Source organism: Oryx dammah, unplaced genomic scaffold (assembly GCF_014754425.2).
Source record: "Oryx dammah isolate SB20612 unplaced genomic scaffold, SCBI_Odam_1.1 HiC_scaffold_5, whole genome shotgun sequence".
Lineage (NCBI taxonomy): Eukaryota > Metazoa > Chordata > Mammalia > Artiodactyla > Bovidae > Oryx > Oryx dammah.
In genome coordinates this window covers 30,273,332-30,287,456 of record NW_024070189.1, presented here as the reverse complement: position 1 = coordinate 30,287,456, position 14,125 = coordinate 30,273,332, and the positions used below count along the sequence as shown (strand labels likewise).

Here is a 14,125-nt window from a genome sequence, read left to right as displayed (position 1 = left end):
GCCACACAAGGAACCGTTCAGTTTCAGCATGCAAACTCATGGTTCCAGCATGTGGGGTGTGGGATCTGCTTCCCCCACGGGGACTGAACCCAGGCCCCCTGCATTGGGAGTGTGGGGTCTTAGCCACTGTACCACCAGGGGAGTCCTGAGTTAGATGCTTTTTAACTCTGATTCCTTTTTCTTTCACTGACTTTTATTTGAAGTCTCTGTTGACTTAAGATGCTTCCTTAGCTTGTACATAAAGCAGCCTTGCCTTTCAGAAGAGATGAGGCTTCTGATGGTGTGGTTTTTGATGCTAGTTTTTCGGGTGGTGTATTTGGTGCTGAACTTAAGGCCCCAACCTGCAGTAGAAATTTAACACAGCAGAGCTTTCCTTGTTCAGTAATAGCGATTAGAAATGACAGCGTCCACTGCTGAATGGCTGTCAGGGGAGGCCCAGAAATGCTGCAACCTCAGGAACATAAAGTCTTCTCTCTGGTAATTGGTCTCTGCTCCTACCAAGTTTCTGTGGGGCCTTGAGAAAAGAGGATGGGAATCTTGCCATTTTTCTCTTCAATTCAGTTCAGTTCAGTCACTCAGTCATGACCGACTCTTTGTGAATTAGTGGACTGTAGCACGCCAGGCCTCCCTGTCCATCACCAACTCCTGGAGTTTACTCAAACTCATTTCCATTGAGTTGGTGATGCCATCCAACCATCTCATCCTCTGTTGTCCCCTTCTCCTCCCGCCTTCAATCTTTCCCAGCATCAGGGTCTTTTCCAGTGAGTCAGCTCTTCACATCAGGTGGCCAAAGTATTGGAGTTTCAGCTTCAGCATCAGTCCTTCCAATGAATATTCAGGATTGATTTCCTTTAGGATGGACTGGTTGGATTTCCTTGCAGTCCAAGGGACTCTCAAGAGTCTTCTCCGACACCACAGTTCAAAAGCATCAATTCTTCAGTGCTCAGCTTTCTTTAAAGTCCAACTCTCACATCTATACATGACTACTGGAAAAACCATAGCTTTGACTAGACGGACCTTTGTTGGCAAAGTAATGTCTCTGCTTTTTAATATGCTGTCTCGGTTGGTCATAGCTTTTCTTCCAAGGAGTAAGCATCTTTTAATTTCATGGCTGCAGTCACCATCTGCAGTGATTTTGGAGCCCAAAAAGATAAAATCTACCACTGTTTCCCCATCTATTTGCCATGAAGTGATGGGACCAGATGCTGTGATCTTAGTTTGATCTGAATGTTGAGTTTTAAGCCAACTTTTTCACTCTCCTGATTCACTTTCATCAAGAGGCTCTTTAGTTCTTCACTTTCTGCCATAAGGGTGGTGTCATAGGCATATCTGAGGTTATTGATATTTCTCCCGGCAATCTTGATTCCAGCTTGTGCTTCATCCAGCCCAGCATTTCTCAAGATCTACTCTGTATAGAAGTTAAATAAGCAGGGTGATAATATACAGCCTTGACGTACTCCTTTTCCTATTTGGAACCAGTCTGTTGTTCCATGTCCAGTTCTAACTGTTGCTTCCTGACCTGCATACAGGTTTCTCAAGAAGCAGGTCAGGTAGTCTGGTATTCCTATCTCTTGAAGAATTTTCCATAGTTTATTGTGATCCACACAAAGGCTTTGGCATAAGCAATAAAGCAGAAATAGATGTTTTTCTGGAACTCTTGCTTTTTTGATGATCCAATGGGTGTTGGCAATTTGATCTCCGGTTCCTCTGCCTTTTCTAAAACCAGCTTGAACATCTGGAAGTTCACAGTTCACATATTGTTGAAGCCTGGCTTGGAGAATTTTGAGCATTACTTTACTAGCGTGTGAGATGAGTGCAATTGTGCAGTAGTTTGAGCAGTCTTTGGCATTGCCTTTCTTTGAGATTGGAATGAAAACGGACCTTTTCCAGTCCTGTGGCCACTGCTGAGTTTTCCAAATTTGCTAGCATATTGAGTGCAGCATTTTCACAGCATCATCTTTTAGGATTTGAAATAGCTCTACTGGAATTCCATCACCTCCACCAGCTTTGTTTGTAGTGATGCTTCCTAAGGCCTGCTTGACTTCACGTTCTAGGATGTCTGGGTGTACCCACTACCCAATCCCTCTTGACCAAGTTCTAGCACTAAAGTCAAATCATTGTCATCATCCCTGACATGTACTGAGTTCTTATTGTGTGCAGCCACTGCACTAAATAACTGCATAATTAGCTCAATGAATCATTAATCATCCTATTTTATAGATGATTATCATTCCCTCTTACAGGCAAGGAAAATGAAGCACAAAGCAGTTAGGTAACTCGCTTAAGATCACTCAGCTCATAAGTCTTATTGCCAGGATTCAAACCAAGCAATCCGGCCTGAACCCTTAACATTAGGCCAGCCGTGAGATGGATTCACTGAGGATGTGAGTGTAGGAAGATGTGCTTTGCACAGTTTGTGTAGCAGATATACACTGGGATTTGGATTTGAACCCCAGAAACTCTCAGAAGAGGAAACTAGGATTTCCTAGGTAGAGAGTGGCAAAGCAGGTATTTGAAACTATACCCATTGTAGAAAATTACTTAACCTCTCTAAGCCTTTGTTGTCGAATCCATACTATGGGGCAATAGCAATACTACCTGATGGATTGCTCTGAGGACTAAACAGTAAATGCATATAAAGCGTGTAGAACCATGCTTGACATGTATTGAATGCTCCATAAATACTACCCAGCATTAATCTTCACAAGCCTTGGAAGTCACTGTTGTCCATATTTTACAGGAGAAACAGAGACTCAGAGAAAGAAAACTACTTGCCCAAGGTCACACTGCAGGCTAGATGTTGATGCCGTGTCTGGCTGACTTTGAAACTTCTGACCCTAACTTGGTTTTCCTAACTTGGCAGAAAAATCTCCTAAATGAGGAGCAGTGACCCCTCACTTACTCTAAAACTGTCACAGAAACTCAGCTATCTGGCTCTGCTGGCTGGCTTCATCCGCTCACCTCTTTCCCATCTCCCCGTCAGTTGCTCCCCAAAGTGGACATCTGCACTTCGGAGGGGAATGACGAGCCCCTTCATCTCCACCAGTGATATAGGGGTCCTCCCCACCACCCCAGAAATGCTCCCATCAGAGCATCTTTGCCAAGGAAGCCACTTTCCCCTTTCACAGCTGGCTCACCTGTCTCAGATTCCACCTGTCTTTCCTGGAACAAGCACGGATGTTCCTTTAGACCACCTGTCTTTCACACCTGTCTCCCTCTGCCACCCCACCTCCCTCCACAATCCCCTGTAATACAGACTGGCCAGGGGCCATGGCTGCTGCCCACAGGAGCTGTTCCACCGCCCAGTGCAGTTCAAGGCTGAATCCCACCTCTCCTTGTTCCTGTCCTTGACCTGAGAAAACATGCAGGAATTTCTTGGCGGCAAAGACCCAGGAGATGGAGCTTGAAGCCGGGCCCTTGGTTTAGGCTTTGCAGAAAGTGAGTGTCCACACTCAGCAAAGGCACCTTTGATAAAATAGTGTAAGAATCTCGGCCCATATTGAACATGAAGTGAATGCCAGGCCCTGTGCAGAGGGTTTAAATGGAATGATCTTGGGCCATCCCCACATCAGGTATCATCATCCCCATTTCACAGCTAAGGAAACAGACTCAGAGATACTCATCAGGATCACCTGCTAACTCACAGCTTGCTGGGTTCCTGCCAGAGTTTCTGATTCAATAGGTCTGGGGTGCTAGCATCAGCCTGGGGAACCTGTTCAATATCCAAACCTCCGGCCCCACACCAGACACTCTGAATCAGAATCTCACTCTCACAGCATCCCCGGATGACTTGGGTGCACATCCAGGTCTGAGTCTGGATGCCGCTGCCCTTGGACTCTGCTCAGATGCCCCAGAGAACTGGAGTGGCAATATCGCATTTACTCTCCCCAGCTTGCCAGGCATGGGTGGAGGATGCCTGCCACCTTTGTTTGGAAGTTGCAGTGACCTTTCTTTGGTACCTTCCTGCAGAGCCTTGCCTCCAGAACCTCCTGCTGGTTCCCAGGTTGGTACAGCACCAAACAGAAATCTCTCTGCAGCACCCACCTCCGTCAGCCCTCCCCCGAGTCAAGTTACTTCTGAGGCTAAAAACTTTTTGTTTCCTTTTAAAATTACTAGATAGGCAGAGCAGACCGAGAAAGGAGAGGGCCTAACCCTAGGGAAATCTGCTGTAGAAATGAGACATACAGAGGTGGGAACATACTCTAGTTTTAGAAAAAAAACTTCCTTACTGGGAGATAAACCAGTCTTTAGAGAGGAGGTCAGCCAGGATGGGTGATGGGAAAGAGTGTTTCCCCCTTTCTTGTCTCTTGGTTTTTTTGTTAGTTTGTTTGTGTTTGGCCACGATGTGGCATGCAGAATCTTAGGCTCCCCAACCAGGGATCGAACCTTGGCCCCCTGCGTTGGGAGCATGGAGTCTTTACCATTGGACTGCCAAGGAAGTCCCTCTTGTCTCTTTATGATGTGATAATCTGGAACAATTTTCTCCTTAAAAAATGATAATAAATCATACCTATAGATTTCTTACTATGTGCCAGGCATTGTACATAGCACTTCACAGGCATTATCTCATTTCATCCTCTTAAAAACACCACAGGTTAGGTAATCCAACAATTTAGTCTTATTTTAAAGATAAAGAAAACGAGGCTGAAAATCGCCAGTCTAGGTTCGATGCAGGATATAGGATGCTTGGGGCTGGTGCACTGGGATGACCCAGAGAGATGGTATGGGGAGGGAGGGGGGAGAGGGGTTCAGGATTGGGAACTCATGTACACCTGTGGCAGATTCATGTTGATGTATGGCAAAACCAATACAGTATTGTAAAGTAAAATAAAGTAAAAATAAATAAATAAAAAATAAAAGGTGTCCAGAGTTACATAACTGGCAAAACCAAAGGGAAATTTGAGCTGTCTAACTCATAAGACTACACTGCCTGGTAGTCTTCTGTGTACCAGTGAATAAACAGGCCTTCATGTCTCGGGGGAGCTCCCATGCTTGCAGATAACAGGACACCAGTAATTTTCAAGCTCATCTCAGTGCCTGAATCACAATAAGAATGAAAAGTTACTTCAGTCTGGACTTGAGCTGCAAAAATCTTACTGTGTACTCTGAAAATTTTAAATTTTCATTATGTAATTAATGCTGTTCGATCATACACACACACACACACACACACAGAAAAACTGAGACGCTTTTTAAGAAAAGCTTAAGCCCTTATCGATTGAGAACTTTTATAACTCTCAAAATGGAGGCATCCCCATATCTCTACAGGTATTTTAAATGAATTGAATTAATCATAGGCTTAAAAGTCTCTTGCGATCTTCGTTAACTTCCCTGGGTTTAATTAAAACATCTGTGCACTTTTAATTTATCGATTCATCCAACTCATATGTCATGTTTTTAACACACCCCAGCATGCTCTGCATCATTTTTAACCCGATTTCCACTTAACTAAAGCAATTAAATTCACCCCGGATTAATTAAAGCATCCATACTTTCGTGCTTAAGTCAGCGTGTGCTGCTTTCCCCACATGGCTCCTGAATGTCAGAGATCTGACACACCTGATGAGTTTTTCGTCCTTCTGGAGATTCTTCCCTGAATCGCTTCCTTGCCTATTAATGCGCATTTGACAGGACGGGAATGAGGAAGTGGGTGCGCCTGCACTGTGGCCTTCTGGGCCGGAGGCTCTGTCAGAAGCATCCTGGGCCTTCCTGTCTTCACCAGGGCTGCTGGATCTTGCCCCCCACACTGAGGCCAGCTAAAGAGTCTGAGTAATCCAGGCAGGAAGGCGGGGGGCGCTCCTGTCAGAGACCGTCCTCGTGAGGAGAGTGGCCGGTCTTGTTTACGTTTGTACTTCTGTCGTGCCTCCTTAGTTCTGCTTTCCATCCTCCTCACTCTTCCTGCAAACACGGTCCTTTCTTGTCCCACCCATTTCATAGGGAGGGAAAACTGAGGCACCAAAGTCAACAGGCTTCTCAGTTGGGCATGGTGAGCCAGGGAGCTATTCAGATAGGAGCAAATGAGCCCCCTGGAAGCTAGTTTGAACTTCTGCCCCCCATCCACCATGACAGAGCCCGTTTCCCCTCAGCTGTGGCAGCATTGGAGGTTATGTATTTTCGATTTTTAAAAAAATTTTTTTGTTGAGTGTTGTATTAATTTCTGCTGTACAGCAAAGTAATTCAGTTATATGTATATACATTCTATTTTTATATTCTTTTCCATTATGGTTTATCATAGGATATGGAGTATAGTTTCTCTGTGCTATATAGTAGGACCTTGTTTTTTATCCATTCTCTATATAAAAGTTATAGATTTCTTTAATCTGATAAGTCAAAGATTATTTCTCATTTTTATCTATACTTATTTAATTGCTAGTGAAGTTGAGAAGTTTTCATACTTTTATTGGCAATTTTATCTTCTTTTCATTGCACTGAGTCTTCGTTGCTCTGCCTGGGCTTTCTCTAGTTGTGGAGAGTTGGGGCTACGCGTCATTGCGGTACGTGGGCAATGAAGAGTAGCCCCAGCTCTTCATTCTCGTCGTGGTGGCTTCTCTTATTGTGGAGCACAGGCTCTTGGCCCAAGGGCTGCAGTAGCTGTAGCACGCAGGTCCAGTAGCTGCAATTCCTGGGCTCTAGAGCACACGCTCTGGAGTTGTTGCCCACAGGCTTAGTTGCTCTGCGGCATGTGGGATCTTCCTGGAGCAGGGATCAAACCTGTATCCACTACATTGGCAGATGGATTCTTAGCCACTGCACCACCAGGGAAATCCTTATTGGCAGTTTATGTTTATATTTATCTGTCCTTTGCCCAGGTTTTTATTTGTTTGTCTCGTTTTATTGATTTGTAAGCGTTCTTTTTGTATTTCCTGTCAAGCTTTATTCTGTAAAATGTTAGAAAATATATTTTCCCATTGTTTCAGTTGTCTTGTTATTCAGCTGCTCAGTCGTGTCCAACTCTTTGCAACCTCATGGACTGCAGCACACCAGGCTTCCATGTCCTTCACCATCTCCCAGAGCCGGCTCAAACTCAAGTCGATTGAATCAGTGATTCCATCCAAGCATCTCCTCCTCTGTTGTCCCCTTCTCCTCCTGCCCTCAGTCTTTCCCAGAATCAGGGTCTTTTCTAGTGAGTTGGCTCTTCACATCAGGTGGCCAAAGTATTGGAGTTTCAGCATCAGCACCAGTCCTTCCAATGAATATTTGGGGCTGATTCACTTTAGGATGGACTGGTTGGATCTCCTTGCAGTCCAAGGGACTCTTCAAGAGTCCTCTCCAACACCGCAATTCAAAAGCATCAATTCTTCAGCGCTCAGCTTTCTTTACAGTCCAACTCTCACATCCATACATGACAAATGAAAGAACCATAGCTTTGACTATATGGACCTTTGCTGGCCAAGTGATGTCTCTGCTTTTTAATACACTGTCTAGGTTTATCATAGCTTTTTTTCCAAGGAGCTGCTGCTGCTGCTAAGTCGCTTCAGTCGTGTCCAACTCTGTGCGACCCCACAGACGGCAGCCCACCAGGCTCTGCCGTCCCTGGGATTCTCCAGGCAAGAACACTGGAGTGGGTTGCCATTTCCTTCTCCAATGCATGAAAGTGAAAAGTGAAAGTGAAGTCGCTCAGTAAGTGTCCGACTCTTCATGACCCCATGGACTGCAGCCTACCAGCCTCCTCCGTCCATGGGATTTTCCAGGCAAGAGTACTCTGTCTTCTAATTTCATGAGTACAGTCACCATCTGCAGTGATTTTAGAGCCCCAGAAAATAAAGTCAGTCACTATTTCCATTGTTTCCCCTCTATTTGCCATGAAGTGATTGAACCAGATGCCATGACCTTAGTTTTTTTAATGTTGAGTCTTAAGCCAGCTTTTTCACTCTCCTCTTCTGCCTTCCTCAAGAGGCTCTTTAATTCCTCTTCACTTTCTTCCATAGGGTGGTGTCATTTGCATATCTGAAGTTACTGATATTTCTCCCAGAAATCTTGATTCCAGCTTGTGCTTCATCCAGCCTAGAATTCCGCATGATGTACTCTGCATATAAGTTAAATAAGCAGGGTGGCAATATACAGCCTTGACATACTCCTTTCCCAACTTGGAACTAGTCCGTTGTTCCTTATCTGGTGCTATCTCTTCTTGACCTCCATACAGGTTTCTCAGGAGACATCTCTTTAAGAATTTTCCACAGTTTTTTGTGATCCACACACTCGAAGGCTTTAGTGTAGTCAATGATGCAGAAGTAAATGTTTTTCTGGAATTTTCTTGCTTTTTCTATGATCCAACGGATATTGGCAATTTGATCTCTGTTCCTCTGCCTTTTCTAAACCCAGCTTGTATATCTGGAAGTTCTCATTTCATGTATTGTTGAAGCCTAGCTCAAAGGATTTTGAGTATTACCTTGCTAGCCTGTGAAATGAGCACAATTGTGTGTTAGTTTGAACATTTTTTGACATTACCTTTCTTTGAGATTGGAATGAAAACTGACCTTTTCCAGTCCTGTGGCCACTGCTCGGTTTTACAAATTTGCTGGCATATTGAGTGCAGCACTTTCACAGCATCATCTTTTAGGATTTGAATAGCTCAGCTGGAATTCCATCACCTCCACTAGGTTTCTTTGTAGTGATGCTTCCTAAGGCCCACTTGACTTCACACTCCAGGATGTCTGGCTCTAGAGGAGTGACCACATTATCATGGTTATCTGGGTCATTAAGACCTTTTTTGTACAGTTCTTCTGTGTATTCTTGCCACCTCTTCTGCTCCTGTTAGGTAGATACTATTCCTGTCCTTTACTGTGCCTATCTTTGCATAAAATTTTCCCTTGGTATCCAGTTTTCTTAAAGAGACCTCTAGTTGTTCCCATTCTATTGTTTCCCTATATTTCTTCGCATTGTTCACTTAAGAAGGCTTTCTTATCTCTTCTCGCGGAACTCTGCATTCATATCAGTGTACTTTTCTCAAAGCTGATCTTCTTGGTCCCTTGAATTTATCTTTTTTATATATCCCATTCACAAGAAAATAAAATTAGTCTTCAGTATTTTTTCAAATACTCTGTAGGTTTTTTTCTTATTTGGATCTTTAATCTGTATCAAATTTATGGTATGTAATAGAGGTCAGACTTTATTGACTATCAAATAGATTGTCACCTGCAAGAGCCCAGAAATAATGGCAGCTTGCCTTTCCTGACTTCAGCTCAGCAGCAAACTATGTCCACAGTCTCTAAAGACAGTGGGATACCTCTTTTGGTTTCAGTGACACTGAACTTTGTCTCACCTCCATGACCCAAAATATTAATATTATATCCTTGACTGCTTCGGAAGACTCAAGGCATCTTTATTTCTCTGTCCTTTTTTCCTACCACCTAAGCCAGCTACTCACATATATTAGGTTTCTAATAAGTGTTTATTGACTAACTGGGATGTGAGGCGACCAATTGTTAGTACAATTCTGACAATTTCTCAGTGTCCTAGGTTCAAGTAATCTCCAATCTCTTTTCCAGAGAAATGTTCGATCAGATTTCAAAAAGACCCGTTATTTGCTTTTTCAGATTTAAGTCTAGTTGGTTTACCATGTTGTGTTCATTTCTGCTGTACAACGGAGTGACTCATTTATACATTCTTTTTCATATTCTTTTCCACTATGGTTTATCATAGGATATTGAATATAGATACATGTGCTATACAGTACGACCTTGGTGCTTATCCATTCTGTATATAATAGTCTGCAACTGCAGACACGACTGAGCGACTTCACTTTCACTTTCCACTTTCATGCATTGGAGAAGGAAATGGCAACCCACTCCAGAATCCCAGGGACGGGGGAGCCTGGTGGGCTGCCGTCTAAGGGATCGCACAGAGTCGGGCACGACTGGAGCAACTTAGCAGCAGCAGCAGCAGTGTTCTGTTGTATATATGTCTATATTGTATATATGTCTATATTGTATATATGTATGCATGTCCGTCTTTATCCATTCATCTGTCGATGGCATTTCGGTTGTCTCCACGTCTTGAGTCTAGTAAAGAGCGCTAGCGCTGCCATGAACATTGGGGCGCATGTACCTTTTCAAATTGTAGGTTTGTCTGGATACATGCCCAGGAGTGGAATTGGAGAATCATATGGCAACCCTGTTTTTAAAAAGACGCTTTATCCCTCCAACATCTAGCCAGCCCACAAATGCCTCGTCAAGACACAGGTGTGACCCCCCCGTGTGTCTGGCTGACTGGTCCTCTCCAACCCCCTCTGTCTTCTCTCTAGCTGCTCCCTGTACTGCAAGCTCCAAAGAAATGGCACCCATTTCACTTAAAGCAGCAGACGTGAGTGACTTGTCCTGTTACTTCCCAAGGAGTAAATAACATGGATAATTCATTTCATCACACACGTATTGCTCCCAGTGACTCAAAGAGACAGTTTTTTTATGGGGAGTGTGGGTCTCAGAGAAGTCCAGTAATCCTGTCAAAATCCCACAGCTGGTAAGTGATGGGTCAGGATTTGAACCCACGTCTTTCTAGCAGCAAAACCCTTGTTCTTTCCACTTATCTGTTCCATATCACTTGCAAGCAGGTGGAGTCAGAAATATTTGTCCTACAGCTTGCTATAAAAAAAAAAATCTTGTAGAATTAGTGATAGTAGAACTAGGAAGGAAAGTTATTAATGCAGAAAGAGGTCACTGCTTCACATGCAGCCTTCCAGGTGAGGATCAGGCTGAGCCTTACATACTGTGATGCTCTGGGTTGAGTTATGTCCGAGGATGAGTCAGTTACCCTGAGGTGAGGCGTTCTCTCTGATGCAGGTCAACAGTGGCTACCAGAGGGGGCTCGTCTGGCATTTACACTCTGTCCCATGGCAAATGGGTTATTAAAGAACTCCATGCTTCTTTAGCCTGCCTTTTTTTTTTTTTTATGCGACATCAGTGGAGCCTGTCAAGTGTCCTGCTTTCTGGAGAACATCACAGTGTTTTGCACTTCTTACCACCCTCCTGGTGAGCATGCAGCAAACATATTGAAGGAAGGCTGCATTTAGAATGTAGAGAACTCTCTGACCTGACTGTTCTCCCTTTTTTTTCCCCTGAGAAATGTAAGTAGGTCACATTTTAAACCAGGCACCTGGTTTTAAATAAATCCATGCTTACATTCTAGAGAATCCAATGTTTTTTCACCACCTTAGAGTTTTTGCAAAAGAGAAACTGTTTCAATATGAACAAAGAAAATAATCCTAACTTTATTTTTCAACTGATAAAGACAATAATTTTTTCCTCTTCGCTTCTTACCCTCTTCCACCTTTGGGGTGGAAGGAACATCCAATGGAAGCCCATTGGTGGTGATTTAATGTAACTTTCTCTGCCATCCAGAACTAGTCTAATATATAACCCTCAGGTCCGAAACAGCCCTTGGAAGCTCATCCCACTAGATATGCACACTTCTCACTCTTTTCCCTCTTGAGTGTGCATGGGTGGCAGGGGGTAAGAAACAGTGCTTATTCAAGTCTTCCCACCAGGAAATATCTTCAGTGTTACCTAGATCAGAAAGGGCAGTTGAGTTTTCTCTTGTCCGCCTGCTCCCAAGTCCCAGCCAGGGCGCTACCTTGAAGGTTTTCAGGCTTTTTCTAGACTCAGGGGAGCAAAATGCTTTGATCTGTCTCTGCAGAGGTGCAGGAAGGGAGAACAGTGACTCATGGGCACTCACCGGCCAACCCTGACCTAGAGCATAGTGTGAGTGTATCATGGGCACTGACAGGGAACCAGTGTACTTTGTCCTGGAAGTCCTCTGCAAACTTTGAGAAAGCCCATCATTTCTCATACGTGTTCATATTAACACAGTCTCTAATTTTGAATCTTGGGTTCACTGGTTTAAAACTCTTCCCTCTACTCTCCCTCAGACAGTCAGCATGGGTAGCTACTCTATGGGTCTCTCCACTCAAGTCTCTTGGAAATAGAAGGCAAGTTCTCTATATTTAGAGAGATTTTATCTAAATTTAACATGTAACTTTGATGTACTTACTTTTGATCTCATTCTTCTTTTCTGGTATTAATAGAGTCATAAGGATAAGAATTCTACTGGAAATGGTCATTTTTTTCCCCCACTTATCCTACTATAAAGCATTTGTTGGGCAGGAGAAGAAATAATCCCTCCATCATATGTCAACTGTTGAGATGTTTTTGTTTCATGTCAGTTTATAATTAAGGTCAATTACCATCAACACATGCTTCCCCAGAAAAAAGGCATTGTATGTACAACATGAGGTCCACTCTAGAAATTATTCTTTCCACACTTTCATAAATGGCCATGTAGTGCTTGCCCACACCCCCACCACTTGGGAATCCCTGAATGAATCAAGAACATAATAGAAATATTTACTCAAGCAAGCCAACATTGAAGAATGTAGCACTAGAAGGAAATCAACAATGATAACCATAATCTTGTCCTTTAGTAGTTTACTATATATTTGGGAAATTAAACACTCACAGAAGGAGAATGAATTACTATAAAAAATAAACAACATGACAACAAAGGGGGGTTGATAAGGTGGGTGGGGCCATTATTCTGGAGTGATCTAATTAGATAATAGAATCACATCAGGGGATGGGGAGACCATTCCAGTTGTACACACATGTGTGACTGTAGAATTCTTGGAGCCACGGCATCACAAATCACAGGTAAACCAGGAATCACTAAAAATACCTCTGTAGGTCATTTCTGAAGGTCTCTGGATGCCAGTTCCATAACCTGGAACAGTGTCCTCATTTTAGATTCACACTAAAAACCAGGTTCTTCTAAGAGATTCTTGTCCACGGTAGTAGATATAATGATATGGTCATCGGATTAAATTCACCCATTCCTGTCCATTTTAGTTCACTGATTCCTAAGATGTCGATATATTCACTCTTGCCATCTCCTGCTTGACCACATCCGATTTACCTTGATTCATAGACCTAACGTTCCAAGTTCCTGTGCAGTATTGTTCCTAATGACATTGGACTTTACTTTTAGCACCAGGCACATCCACAACTGGGCGGCATTTCCACTTTGGCCCAGCATCTTCATTCTTTTTGGAGCCATTAGTAATTGTCCTCCACTCTTCCCCAGTAGCATATTGGACACCTTCTGACTGGGGAGGCTCATCTTCTGGTGTCGTATCTTTTTGCCTTTTTATACTATTCATGGGGTTCTTGCAGCAAGAATAGTGGAGTAGTTTGCCATTCCCTCCTCCAGAAGGCAAAAGAAGAAGGAGGTGGCAAAGAATGAGATGGTTAGATAGTGTCACCAGTTCAATGGACATGAATTTGAGCAAACTCTGGGAGATAGTGAAGGAAAGGGAAGCCTGGCATGCTGCAGTCCACGGGGTCACAAAGAGTCGGACACGACTTAGTGACTGAACAACAGAAGGCAGGTTGGAAGTTCAGATTCTTTATAAACTGATCCTGAAGTAAAAAGCCCAAAGCCTGAAGGTGACCCCTAAAATCCCACTCTTAATGACCTCCAAAGGGACAGTATCAGCATAACTGAAGCCAAACTGGTGAGAATTGTTGATAATTCATACCAGGCCATCCCCTCTGATTGTCAGCCTTCTTCCTCTCAACAGATGAAAGAGGGTCCCTGCTGATAAGAACTGCTAGAGGTTTCGTGTCTTTAGCCTGCTCTCCCAGTCTTTTTTTTTTTTTTTTAAGGCCAGGCATCTTTCCTCTTTATTCTTTATCACACATCACCCTTTGGGGTAGGCAGTTATTTCTTTGTGGTCTAGATAAGGAAAGTGAAACACAGAGAGGGTGTGTCTCAACTCTGGCCCATCCCCTTCCTTTTTAATGAACATAAACTTACCAGGAATAGCAGGTGGCTAATCTGAAGGTAAAATATTCAGCAAAATGTGTTATCCCTCTTACCAACAACAGCAACAATACTTGCTTGTCCCTGTGTCTTAGTCAAGGGCACAGCTTAAGAGGTGAGGCAACCTGATTTCCCATGGGGCCCCCTACTGTTGAGTTTCGTGATTTCAGCAAAGTTCTTTCCCCAGTCTGAGCTTCACCTATAAAATGGGATTGTGATTCTAACTCCACCTCACTGGGTGATAATGACGATTCAGCAGTAAATTGTACCTAAAGCATCTTACGCCATGCCCAGAGTATAATAAGCACTCAGTTGA

General features: G+C 43.5%; 1 protein-coding gene across 1 annotated transcript in view; it reads left to right on the top strand.

The window, feature by feature from the left end:
- The window catches only part of TENM2 (teneurin transmembrane protein 2), a 761,851-nt gene that overhangs the window by 572,095 nt on the left and 175,631 nt on the right, over positions 1–14,125 (top strand). The gene's annotated exons all lie outside the window — the stretch shown is intronic.